We start from the raw sequence: 12,993 nt of genomic DNA, 5'->3' as shown, positions 1-12,993 counted from the left end.
TGACTATTATACATGAATCCATCGTTACTTTTGTCATTTAATTAGTGATTTGAGTTGGAAAATTTGGGGGAAATTTGTGAAACTTCTTAGACAGAATTTTGGGGATTTGAAAGGCGATTTGATGTCAGATTTGAATAATTTTAGTATGGTTGGACTTACCATTGAATGGGTGTTCGGATTTTGTAAATTTTGTGAGATTTAGAGACATGGACCAGGGGTTGACTTTTGGGTTGACTTTTTGACTTTGGTTAAAGATCTTAGCTTTATCATTTGGAATCAATTCCTTTCGAGCCTTTCGTAGGTTGATACGCATGGAAAGGGCTTGCTAGCGGAGTGATTTTATTTGTTTGAAGTAAGTATCTTATTTGAACTCGATTAAGGCACTAGTTTCCTAAATTGTTGTGATAGCTATGTGCTATCAGGTGCGCACATGCGTGCGGATGGACCCATGTGCAGGCACCGGGATTGTTTATTCATGTTCAGGTTGTGATCGGGCTCTTTTAAGCCTAGAATTTGACTGTTAAACCTTAAGCTATGATACTTTGCACATTTGTGACATTGTTGTGAACTATTTGAGCCATATTTGAGGTTACATATAGGCTTAATCCCTGAATGTACTAATAAATGTTATTCTTCGATGAAATTGCCAGTTTGAGTTATAATAGTACAATTGCACATGCCTACACTTTAGTATGTCATTTATACTAGCCCAGGAGACTGAGATATGTTACTCACTCGTTTCATACATGTATACTTCTTTATTTGCTCCTGTATTATATGATTGGACTAGGGGCTTGTGACCATGCGGGCAGATTGTGTTGTTGTCCCTGTGACCACGTCGGGCCTATTGTATTATTGTGCCTGTGACCATACCGGGCGACTTGTGTTGTTGGAATGTGAGTTGTCCGTGTGGATCCATATATTGATGTTATTAGTACGTGAGTTGTCTGTGCATCACGTCAGTTGTCCATGCGGCACGTGAGTTGTCCGTGCAACGTGTGGATACAGATCCATCCCCCTAGGGTCACCCTCTCATGTTTCTTTCTTGATGGTGTACACGCGAATAATGGAAATACTGATATGTGGGTTGGAACGGATTTGGAATAGTGAGGGAATCTGGCCAGTGCTTTGTTGCATTTTGCATTTCATCTTTACTTGCGATTTCCATGATCATTTATCTGATTTAACTGCATATCACCTCTCTATACCAAGATATTATCTGAGCAGAGTATTTGAGAACTTGTACACATACACACACGTATGTCTTCTTACTAAACTTGATGATTTGATTTCAATATTGTCCTATACCGGTTTAAAAGATGAAACTACACATCTAATAGCTAGTATCATTAATAATTTGTGCCTCTTTTATCTTGTCGTGTTTATTTATGATACTTATTGATTACATTCGATCGGTTGTACTCACACTACACTGTAAACTTAATAGTGCAGATCCAGTTGTGGGGACCAGTTATTAGCAATAGGTTGCTTGTTGGACTCTCTGCTAGAGGCGAGGTAGAGCTGTATCCTTGGTCGCAGTTTGACTTGTCTTTTCCTTTCATACTACTGTTATAGTTCAGACAGTGTACTTATTGTTCAGTTTCTGACTTGTATTACATTGTAGTAGCTCATGACTCCGTACTTACAAGTTTCTGGGGGCGATTTACATGGTACTAGTAGTTCTTATTGTGTTGAGACTGTAGGTTTATGATATTTCTATGAATTTGTTATTATGTTGACTTCGTTATCATGTTTCTGCTTGCCTAGCCCGTGTGTTAGGCGCCATCACGACGGGTTAGGATTTTAGGTCATGACAAGTTGGTATCACATCCCTAGGTTCATATGTATTACCAGTCATGATCAGGTTTAGTAGAGTCTTGCGGATCGGTACGGAGACATCCGTACTTATCTTCGAGAGGCTACCGAACTATTAGGAAAATATTACTTTCTTGTATTCTTGTCGTTTGAATTTGTAGAATCTGAAAACTAAACTTCTATTATTCTATTCTCTCATATATAGTGAGGACACGTGCTACCGGATCAGGCAAACGGCCACTAGTACACCCAGCTAGGGCCACGAGAGGTCGGTGCCATGATAGAGGCCAAGGTGCAGGTCATACAACAGCTAGAGCAACATCTATGGTGCCACCAATTGCGCTAGCCTAGGAGCAAATTCCAGATGTGGTTGAGCAGGTAGGACCAGCTCAGGTACCAGCTATGCCTATTGTGATTCAAGGTCTTCAGGAGGCTTTGGCCCAGATATTGACTGTATGCACTAGCCTTGCTCAGGAGGTTTCAGTTTCGGCTGCACCAGCCACTTCTCAGGCTGGGGAAGGTGCTTAGACTTTCGCCGCCCGTACTCCAGAGCAGGTGGTGCAGGGACTTCAGATGCCGGGGGTACTACCAGCCCAGTTGATTGCAGGTGCTCTAGCCCATGTGGGTCCACCTATGAGTGATAAGGAGCAGAAGAGGATAGAGCGGTTTGAGAGGCTCAGGCCTCCATCATTCAGTGGGGCTGAGTCAGAGAATGATGAGGTCTTCTTAGACCAGTGCTAGTGGATTCTTCGCACTGTGGGTATTTTGGAGATTAGTGGGATCTCATTTACTACTTTTCAGCTATCTAGGGAAGCCTTCAAGTGATGGGAGGCCTATGAGTTGAGCAGGCCAGGCAGTGCTGAACCACTTACGTGGCACGAGTTCTTCGTTCTCTTCTTGGAGAAGTTTGTTCCACATACCCGTAGGGAGGAGTTGCGTAGGCAGTTTGAGTAGCTATGCTAGGAGGGTATGCCCGTGACCCAGTATAAGATGAGATTTTCAGACTTAGCTCATTATGCAATATGGTTGTTTCCCATATAGAATGAGAGTATTAGGAGGTTCATTGATGGCCTCAACTCTGGACCACGTTTCATCATGACTCGGGAGATTGCATCGGGTGCAAGGTTCGACGAGATGGTTGATATTGCTATGACTAGAGCAAGTCCGTACTCAGGAGCGTGAGAAGAGGGAGGCCAAGGGGCCTCATGGTTCGGGTGGTTTCAGTGGTGTTTCTTCTGGGGGACAGTCCCATTACAGCAGGGGTCGTCCTTATAGTCCCGCTCAGATGTCTCATCCCGTTCATCGTGGTGCATCAGTTAGCCATGGTTCTTACAGTGCTCGTTCATGTCAGTTATCATTTAGTGCGTTACCAGCGCTGATTTCTTACCATGCTTCATCTTCCTTGGATTCCACATACAGTTCCTCAAGTTATCAAGGTAGCAGATCCGTTCGAGGAGAGGTTGTTTTGAGTGAAGGGACTTGAGTCATCTCAAGAGGGATTGCCCTAGACTATTGAGTGGGGTACCATAACAGAGTTTTCGGCTGATGATAGCAGCACCAGCAGCTAAACCACCCGCTCAGCCAGCTTGGGGTGGGGCCTAGGCAGCTAGAGGTCGCCCTAGAGGGGGAGGCTGGTAGACATGGTCGATGCTATGCTTTCCCTGCCAGGCCATAGGTCGTTGCTTCAGACGCAGTGATCACATGTATTGTCTTAGTATGCCACATGGATTCTTCCACATTATTTTACCCTGGTTCCACTTATTCATATGTATCATCATGCTTTTCCCGTTACTTGGATATGCCCCGTGAGTCCTTAGTTTTGACTGTTCATGTATCTACGCCGGTGGTCGATTCTATTGTTGTGGATCACGTGCATCGATCGTGTGTAGTGACCATTGGAGGATTGGAGATGAGAGTTGATCTCTTATTGCCTAGTATGGTTGATTTTGACGTGATTATGGGTATCTATTGGTTGTCCCCATGTCATGCTATTTTGGATTGTCACGCTAAGACCGTAATGTTGGCGATACCGGGATTACCTAAGATCGAGTGGAGAGGTTCTCTAGACTATGTTCCCAGTAGGGTGATCTCATATTTGAAGGCCCAACGGATGGTTGGGAAAGGATGTTTGTCATATTTGGCTTTTTCAGGTATGTTGGTATGATACTCCTACCATTGATTCTGTTCCGGTACTGTGAGACTTTCTGGATGTGTATCCTGCAGACATGCCGGGCATGCTAGCCGACTTTCCGGATCTATTCCTCCGTACCATATGGCACCAGCAGAGTTGAAGGAATTGAAAGATCAACTTCAGGAGCTTCTTGATAAGGGGTTAATTAGGCCTAGTGTGTCGCCTTGGGGTGCACCGGTTCTGTTTGTGAAGAAGAAAGATGGTACTATGTAGATGTGCATTGACTATAGGTAGTTGAACAAAGTTACAATTAAGAACAAGTATCCTTTGCCACGCATTGATGACTTATTTAACCAGCTTCAGGGAGCTAGAGTGTTCTTTAAGATTGATTTGAGGTTTGGGTATCACCAGTTGAAGATTCGGGACATGAATATTTTGAAGATGGCTTTCAGGACTCACTATGGTCGCTATAAGTTCCTTGTGATGTCTTTTGAGCTGACTAATGCTCCATCAACATTCATGCATCTGATGAACAGTGTGTTCCAACCATATCTTGATTCGTTTGTCATAGTATTTATTGATGATATCGTGGTGTACTCGTGTAGCTAGGAGGATCATGCACAACATCTAAGGATTATACTGAAGAGGTTGAAGGAGGATAAGCTTTATGCCAAGTTCTCCAAGTGCGAGTTTTGGCTCAATTCGGTGGAGTTCTTGGGGCACGTGGTGTCTAGTGAGGGGATCAAGTTTGATCCGAAGAATATTGATGCAGTTCAGAGTTGGCCCAGACCGTCTTCAGATACTAAGATTCAGAGTTTTCTTGGCTTGGCTGGATATTATCATCGTTTTGTGGAGGGTTTCTCGTCCATTACAGTGCCTTTGACCAGGTTGACTGTCACGCCCCGAACCTGGGGGGCGAGACTAGCACCCGGTGCCTCACCTATCCTTGCGTACCAACTTGCGACTAAGGGACTCTGAACATATAATGTCATACATTGGCCATGGGTCACATTGCAAGACAATTGCGAATGGTGACTAAACACCAATATAATGCTGGGCCGACAAGGCCGTCATAACTATTACAACTAGCAAACCAACAAAATATACATTAAAGGCCAATAAGCCCAAAATACTGAACTAACTGACAGGATATGTCTACAAGCCTCTACTGATGGAAATACTGTGATCGAAACAGGGCCCGACCTACTCATATCATATATACATATATACATAAGATGTACATAAAGATCTAGACCCGGCAACTCCGAAGGGCATGGAGCTTACCGATCAAGTTGAACTCGGGCAACACCTAATGAGGAGGTCTACCCATCTGTCTATCTGAACCTGCACGCATGAAATGCAGCACCCCCAGAAAAGGGACGTCAGTACGAAATAATGTATTGAGTATGTAAGGCAATATACTAAAAGCTGAAACTGAACTGATAATATAATAACTGAAAGTAACTGGGAGTCAAAAATAATCTGAAGATATGCTCACCTGCTGATACTGACTCAACTCTCTCAATATAGTAAGTAAAATAGTTGTCCGACCTTATAAGGCTCAGTATATATATATATATAACTGCTCTACCGTAGTAGGCTCGCTCATAGATATATATATAACTGCTCTGTCGTAGTAGGCTGGCTCATAGGCGCTCAGCCTTACTAGGCTCTGTATCTCGGCCATGCTGGGCTCGCTCATAGGCACTCAGCCACAAAAGGCTCGGTCTATAACTTACCATCTAATCAGAGGTTGCCCAATAGGGGCCTGCCCATCGATTATAGCTCGATGGTAATGAAAATAATGTAATACTGTATATATAGGTTCTTTGCTCTCTTGAATGGAAGAAGACCATACTCAATTAAATATAAAATCCCGATAAGGATAATACTATAATTTATGAGACTAGGATAATGTATATAAATTTGGGAGTATGAACTTCACTTTATGACTCGTTATCAAACACATGTAATTATGAGATTATGCTAAAAATGAAGGAAGGGCTTAGCCTTAACATATCTGAGCCGATTCTCTTGACAGTCCCTTTAACACGCGTCAATTGCGACAACACGTAACGATGGATCGAGTAAGGAAATGTCCGTATGATATTCTTGGAAAAGATTGTAACGTACTCCCTTAGAGTCGCGATTTCACGCTGCTGCAGTTTCATTCGAAATGTCGAGCTCCATTCTTTACTTAGAAAGCCTTAGAATCCGGCTTTTAATTAGATAAGAGATCTCTTAAATTAGAGAGTTCCATCCGTTACTTGCATCTAGATATAAGCATCTCAATTTGTAATTTGACAGGCCTTTTATATAAGTGGGTGTGGGCCCCACACTTTGTAATGACTAAGACACTAAATGTGATACCTTATCATAAGAATTATGAGTCATTAATTTTGACAAGGTTTAATGCCACGTTAGGTTCCTTAGTCTTTATCCAAAGACCCTAATTAATCATCCACCAACTCCTTAATCAACTTATTAATTCCCCAATAATCCAATAATTAACCAATTACCCACGTAGTTAAGAATTATCTCAAATTACTTAAAATATTACTCACTTTTAACACACCTTATACACCTTACTATCATGGCCATGTGGTACCTTGTATGGTACTAGTCCATAAATACCGGGTATTTTAGCTCGGGCCGATTTTATCCCAAAATGTCAAACTTCGACGAAATTCATTTTCTTCGATTTGCTTACCCGCTCACCTTCACGAATTTACTCGTCACTTGTTTGAAATAGCATAATGCTTATAATATCACAATAATATCATTCCCGAGCTTACGTCGATTAACATACAATGAAACTTTAATGAACAGAAATGTGGGATGTAACATCTCATTTCCGAGCTTTCATCAATTTATTTATGGTGTACTTTCACGTACAAAAAAATAATATGGGGTGTAACATTATTCGCCTCTTTGAAACATTCGTCCTCGAATGTTGACTAATGCACTTATCATTCTCATAATCCATATCTCTTGCGAATACTTTAGTACTCCTCTTGCTATCTAGGCAACTGTTCTGTGGATGAATCGTAAAGGCCAGGGCATTCCCCCCTTTAGGCCTCTTTTTCACACCACGACTCGTGGTCGGAATCCTTCCAATCTCGTGACTGTTGCTACCTTCTATCATGTAGCATGTACGACTCTAACATTGTAAGTGCGCCTATGCGACTCTTCTCTCCTTTTTCCTCCAGCTTTTAGCCAATCTCTAGGCCTCACCTTGTAAACATATATAGAGCTTGATAAGATATCTCTCTGGGAATCTATAGTTATACTGAAGTTCTTCGCTCGATACTTTGTCGAACCTACGAATGTTTCTATATCTTATTTCATAGACCTAGTTATCTATCCGTATGACTTTACTGCATCTAGATAGGGCATACTATATCATAACTCTTACTTCGATTTATCATTACTGAGGTCTGCTTCCAAACTCCAGATTACTCTCGTTGCTTATCCTATATGTATAAGTCTAAGTCCTTTAATGCTTCCTCATTACTGTTCATTTTAAGAATGATGGCCTAATCTTATCTCATATTTTGTGACTTTTGTCCATCCATTGTTGATTCACCTCAATATTAATCTACAATCCATAATCGTATTTCATAGCATCCCAATGTGATTTACCTTATGTGGGTATTTTAATCCTGTATAATTCATGAAATCATTACTCAATCGAAGGTCCAAATGTCATCCTTCATCTATGACAATTACACCTTCATTCTACTACCAGGGCAGCATTCCATCTCTTCTAAATGCTACTAGTCTTAGACTCCTTTGAGTTCATTCAGGCTATACATAACTTTCTATAACTTAGACAAACCATCAGCTCTCTTATTTCCATGGGCTTAATCCCGTTGACTTATCCATTTTTGTCACCTTCTTACTTGCCTTTTTCTTATCCTTACTCCTGGCTTTCTAAAACCTTGTCGCTCTACCATACTTTAGCTTGCAACCTACATATATCTATTTATATTACTTCTAACCTCCCTTCAGCTTGTTTTACCATAGATTTCCTTATGTTGTTCTGGAACATCAAGCGAGACATCACATCGTCTATAACTCTTCTTTACTCTCTTAACTAGACCTCTCAGTACCTAGAAACCATAGGCTGGAAGATATGCCACTGACGACGCCGCTATCATTCCTGGATACTGAATCCCCGCGCTTCTAGCCTTCTATCCGCAATATGGACTATTCATAATCTTCTACACCTGAGTATCTCGTACGTTGTTCACCTTTACCTTACTTACCTTAACATCTCGCATCGTATCTTCTATCTCATTCATAACCCCACTTCCACATAGGTATGATTTACATCCACAACTTGAAACTCTATTATAATACTTTCACCTCTGGCGCATACACAATCCGGTGGGAGCTTCATACTGACTTCTTATGAGGCTGGTACTTTTCTAATTGGCTTTATCGTAGAGCCATTATAGAATATGGTTGTTGTGCTATCTCTCTTGCAACTCTGATATTAAGATTGATTCCGCTATGTTCTCAATCATGATTTTTATAATTCTCTGGGTCCAATAATCAGACTCCTGGTTTACTTAGTTGATTAAACTCTTTAGTTTCCTCTTCCTTCTGATTAGCCTTCATGTAGGCTTAAGCTATCTTCCGATATGCGGCTCCTGGTATTAGTTATTACTTTAGCCTTTCATGGGCGCTATGGAATATCCACGATACAATCTTCTAACAATACAATCCGTTGTCTAAGCCCTGGGCTCAATTCTTTCTTTTAACTTATATCGGAGTCTTCCATGGCCCTATGAATGTCAACATATATGCTACATGGATAATACTCCAAACTCTTAAGTGCGCTCATAACATAACTAACTCTGGACCATCGATCGAATAATTCCTTATGTTCCTTCTCAACTTTCTTTAAATGTAAGCAATTACTTTTCCTGGTTGTTCTGCCACTTGTTGCATGAATACTTGGCTTATCTTAGTGCCCACACATATTGGAATTCCATACAACCCATATGATTTTGAATATCATCTTTTGACTTTTTTCTTCTTCCCGTCCATTAGCCACGATAGGTGCCACTTTCTTATGGAGTGCATACGATATTGTAGTGAGACTGTTTTTACAAGACCATTTCCTCTTTAGGTCACTGTGCTTAGGTTGAAGCCTTCTTCCTTATTTCCTCAGCTAGCCTTTCTTTGTAGTATTTAGGGAAGACCCTCGTACTCTTGTAAAACTGCGAGCTTATTACATCGTATACTAGATAGACCTTTTGATGTCCTTCCTTTCCTATAATTATCCGTAGTTACTTACCTCCATGCCCTTGTGCTTGTAGGGTTGCTTCTGAACTAATATTTTGACTGTCTTCCCAGTGGCATTCTCCTTTATTTCCGTAACACTCATACGGTACCTTTAACTTTCCCAACTCTTATTTTAATATACCTCAAGTATTACAATGTCATATCTGTGAGACTGAATTCCCCATGATGGGGTTCACTATGTTTATCTTGCATGATCTGTTGATTTGTCTGTATCCTCTTGTCTAGCCATAACTAGGCTTTTTCTTAATCAATTGCTAACTACTCGTTGGCCCATATTTATATCAATATTCTGTATAATCTTTCCTGGGTTATTTCCTTTGTCTTAACTTACCTCTCTCACTGGCTCCTTATTTATCCATAACATCCCGGGCAGGAACCCTTACTTCCTTTCCTTGACGTAGTGCTTGCATTGTGTTCTGGAATCGTAGAATATCGGTAGGATTTAGATAAGTGCAATCTCATTCTTTTCTCATTTTTTCCTTTACTATTCCATAATTACTAGAACCACTTAATTCTGACTTAATGCCATATTACTCCATATTCCCCCCTTTAGGGGAGTATTAAGAGTTGGAGCCACGACGATCTACCTATAGATGTTTTACCTTTTCATCTTTGGCATCTTTTCACATCATCGATAACCCTTACTCGCCTTGCAGTAATCCTTCTGTACCAAGGATAACAAAATTCCTTACTCACAAGGGTGATGCTTAGTATAACTGGCACATACAATCCCTTAAGCTTAACTTTGCTTACATTGCTTGCTTTAGGGAAGCGATTCCTGAAAGACCATTCTCTGAATTTCTCATGAATCTTCTTCTGTTGTCCATTCTATTATCGCCGGAACGAAATTCGAAATTCTCACGATACCGACTATTATCAAATTACTCAGTCTCTAATTCATGTTTAGTTTATCTTGTTCACCAGCCCATACTAATTTCTATTACTCTAGAGTCTAACTTTCCTTCTGGTAGTCGCGTTGGAGTCACGAGCTTATTTCTCGAAATGAGGATATGACTTTATGGCCTATACTCTTTTGTTGTCTCAAGGCCTGTCACCTCTCGTCTTTTTCTTCACTTGACTATAGACTCTGTAATACTGTCATTCATTTCATTTTTTTTAATCTTATGTTGTCATCCATGTATCACATCTTACTCACAATGCTTCATTAACTCTCTTCTTATTTTTTTCCTGCTAACATTTCTCTCTATCACTTTATTCTGAAAACTTCAACAAGACATTCTTTTGCTTTTAGCTCCCCTTGCTCCATCCACTGGTGCTTCGAATTGCCTAACATTCTCTCCCTACTAGGGACGGGATCCATACTAAGGTAATATTTATCCCTTCAGGGCTTCCAGTGCCTATCTTTGTAGTACTCATATCTAGCTGTACTATTTTAGAGTGCACCATCTGGGTGTCTCACAAAGAGATCTATTAGCACATTTGCAATATCCTTCGAAAATGTCAATTAACACAAACAATCCATTCACCATTCTTGGTTACTCTAACCCTAGCCGAATCTCGATCTCCATCCTTCTCTTATACTACTTCCGTTAACCCCCATAGGGCATAACTGAAATGGGTGTTGTCAATTGTACATACCTCTGTTACTGTTAAAGGTAACTCAAAATGCTAATATTTCTCTACCTGAATTGTAAATACTGTTAATCTTCATTAACTGGGTACCTCGTACTCTTCTTCACCTTGCTTCATTTACTTGCTGAAACTTGTGTCTACCTTCCGCCTCTCTTATTCCTTTTTACCGTAAGATTGGATTGGCATTCTTGCCTTGGGGATCCTTATCAAGAAGATTACACATCATATTACACACATGATCTACTGAAGACCTTACATTTACTCATCATAAGCATCATGAAAAATTGAGTTCCTCTGACTCAACTCTTCCATAGCCACATTCAATCTCTTACCAATTGTCATTCTTGATGTAGGCATCGTCATATTATGAATAAGATAGAGTTTAGAAAATTGAGTTCTTACAACTGAGCTCTACCACATGATCTAGAATAAGAAGAAAGAGTGATAGTCGTAAATTCCTTGTAGCCTCCTTCTTATAAGTGTGGTGCACGACACACCTATAAACAAAACTCTACTAGACACGGCTTGTAGACTCCCTAGGATAGAACTGCTCTGATACCCATTTTGTCACGCCCTAAACCTAGGAGGTGAGACCGGCACCCGGTGCCTCACCTATCCTTGCGTACCAACTTGCGACTAAGGGACTCTGAACATATAATGTCATACTTTGGCCATGGGTCACATTGCAAGAGAATTGCGAATGCTGACTAAACTTTAATATAATGCTGGGCCGACAAGGCCGTCATAACGACTACAGCTGGCAAACCAACAAAATATACATAAAAGACCTACAAGCCCAAAATACTGCACTAACTGACAGGATATGTCTACAAGCCTCTACTGATGGATATACTGTGATCGGAACAGGGCCCCGACCTACTCATAACATATATACATATATACACAAGATGTATATAAATCTATAGACCCGACAACTTCGAAAGGCATGGAGCTTACATATCAAACTGAACTCGGGTAACACCTAATGAGGAGGTCTACGGGCAACACCTAATGAGGAGGTCCACCCGTCTGTATGTTTCAACCTGCACGCATGAAATGTAGTGCCCCTAGAAAAGGGACTTCAGTACGAAATAATGTACCGAGTATGTAAGGCAATATACTGAAAGCTGAAACTGAACTGATAATATAATAACTGAAAGTAACTGGGAGTCAAAGATAATCTGAAGATATGCTCACCTGTTGATACTGACTCAACTCTCTCAATATAGTAAGTAAAATAGCTATCCGACCTTATAAGGATTGGTAAATATATATATATAACTGCTCTACCATAGTAGGCTCGCTCATAGGCGCTCGCCTTACTAGGCTCTGTATCTCGGCTATGCTGGGCTCGCTCATAGGCACTCGGCCACAGTAAGCTCGGTATATAACTTACCATCTGATCAGATATTTCCCAATAGGGGCCTGCACATCGATTATAGCTCGATGGTAATGAAAATAATGTAATACTGTATATATAGGCTCTCTGCTCTCTTGACTGGAAGAAGACAATACTCAATTAAATATAAAGTCCCGATAAGGAGAATACTGTAATTTATGAGACTAGGATAATGTATATAAATTCGGGAGTATGAACTTCTCTTTATGCCTCGTTATTAAACGCATGTAATTATAAGATCATGCCAAAAATGAAGGAAGGGCTTAGCCTTAACATACCTGAGCCGACTCTCTTGACAATCCCTTTAACACACGTCAATTGTGACAACACGTAACGGCAGATCGAGTAGGGAAAAATTCGTATGATATTCTTGGAAAATATTGTACCATACTCCCTTAGAGTCGCGATTTCATGCTGCTGCTGTTTCATACGAAATGTGGAGCTCCATTCTTTACTTAGAAAGCCTTAGCATCCAACTTTTAATAAGATAACAGATCTCTTAAATTAGAGAGTTCCATCCGTTACTTGCATCTAGTTATAAGCATCTCAATTTGAAAGTTGATAGGCCTTTTATATAAGTGGGTGTGGGCCCCACACTTTGTAATGACTAAGCCACGAAATGTGACAACTTATCATAAGAATTATGAGTCATTAATTTGGACAAGGTTTGCTGCCACATTTGTTTTCCTTAGTCTTTATCCAAAGACCCTAATTAATCATCCACCAACTCCTTAATCAACTT

This window comes from Nicotiana tabacum, chromosome 2 (assembly GCF_000715075.1).
Source record: "Nicotiana tabacum cultivar K326 chromosome 2, ASM71507v2, whole genome shotgun sequence".
NCBI lineage: Eukaryota > Viridiplantae > Streptophyta > Magnoliopsida > Solanales > Solanaceae > Nicotiana > Nicotiana tabacum.
This window is presented reverse-complemented; position numbering follows the sequence as displayed.